Source organism: Carex rostrata, chromosome 30 (assembly GCF_964058835.1).
Source record: "Carex rostrata chromosome 30, lpCarRost1.2, whole genome shotgun sequence".
NCBI lineage: Eukaryota > Viridiplantae > Streptophyta > Magnoliopsida > Poales > Cyperaceae > Carex > Carex rostrata.
In genome coordinates, this window is record NC_135947.1 from 2,558,958 (window position 1) to 2,560,638 (window position 1,681).

At 29.7% G+C, this 1,681-nt stretch overlaps 1 non-coding gene across 1 annotated transcript; it reads left to right on the forward strand.

Annotated features, from left to right (window-relative positions):
• Nucleotides 1-820: 820 nt before the first annotated feature.
• On the forward strand, nucleotides 821-921 carry LOC144547122 (U6 spliceosomal RNA). Its single transcript, XR_013509010.1, has one exon. It is a non-coding gene; the product is annotated as a U6 spliceosomal RNA (small nuclear RNA).
• The last annotated feature ends 760 nt before the right edge of the window (nucleotides 922-1,681 follow it).

A 1,681-nucleotide genomic window follows, 5' to 3' on the forward strand; every position in this document is an offset into this window, starting at 1 on the left:
ATTGGTCTCTATTTATTCTGACATTCTATAACCCATATCTTTATAATCTTTCAGAACAAAAAAAAATACTAGAAGTGTGATGGATAGTATGGATTGATAGATACTAAAATTAGTCAATTCAGGAATAATTTACTCTTGGTCTTTCTCGTATATATGCTTCACAATTAAGCATTAACTTTATCCGTACTAAGATTAATGAGTAATGCATAGATAATAAATAATTATCTAACTCAATAATATAACAAATTAATAAATATATTGCATTAAAGTATACATAATATACATCATACTGTCCCATTATTTTAGAAAGAATTTAAATTACTAAATTAAAAATTAAATTAATTTGATCACTTATTGAATAAAACTATAGTGTAAACTATCATATTTGATTTTGTATTTATCAATTACTATATAGAATAATAAATATGAAATAATTTTTACTCATATTCTTACTGCATAAGTTAACAAACTCTTTTTTCTTTTATATTTTTTTCCTTATTGAATAAGCTAATAAAAAATCTATGTAAAAAAAAAAAATCTCAATCTCTTTTCTCACCAACCCAAGTCTGGTCCAGTTGTCCTTGATTTATATATAATAGCGAACAAAATGTCATTCTATTCATGTCGACATCTTATCTGAGTTTTAATTTCTTTGTTGTATGTGATCTATTCCACCGTTACAAGTGCACAATTGGGCCACCTATAAACTAATCAAAGCATGAAAACCACCTTAATTATACTTTGAAGTGAAAAATCAAATTGTAAAATTATGTACTATGAGCTTGGTAATCAAGAGGAATAAATTTTGTGTTTTGAGGATATTTCTAATTAGCAAACTTCTTGTAAAAGCAATACAAAGAAGATTAGCATAGTCTATGTGCAAGAATGACATGCACAAATTGAGAAATGATCCAATTTTTTTTCTTTGTTCGGAGTTTTTTCTTAGAAACTCAACATATGCATGTAACCAATTGCAGTTAATATAAATGGAGGTTTGACTTCTATTGGTTTCGAAAAAAGGAAGCAGCTAACAGTCCCCGGCCCTCAGTCTCCCGAAAATCTCTGGACTTTTTACACTAATCCTATAAACAAGTTCATTAGATCCAGTAATACTATGAAAACAATCCTATAAACAAGTTCAATGGATGTTCTGCAGATGAAACCGCGTGGTCCCAGATGAAAACACGTGAAAGCTGTTAAAAACGCGTGGTCAACGAACAAAGTACAATTGAAGTACAATCGGCGGTTAAACTGGGGACCACCTTCTGTGAACATACACATATTATCCTGTGAACATACAAATATTATCCTGTGAACGTACACATATTATCCTATTAACATACACATATCATCCTGTGAACATACACATATTATTCTGTGAACATACAAATATTATTCTGTGAATATACATATTGTACTTGAAATTATGGCAGTTAAAAGCGCGTGGCCGAAAAAGTACTTCTTCCGTTACCGGCGGAACTAAGCTAAAAAGGAAAGGTTTTTATACGCAGAAATTTTCGGAGAACTGTAGCCCGGAGACGTTACCTTTTCTCTCTAAAAGAAACACACACAAACACTAGACAATATCCGAAGACCAAAAAAAAAACATCTACAGTAAAAACTTACATTTAAAAATAATATTTGAAAAAACATAGCAAATTTACAACCAACCAAAAAAAAA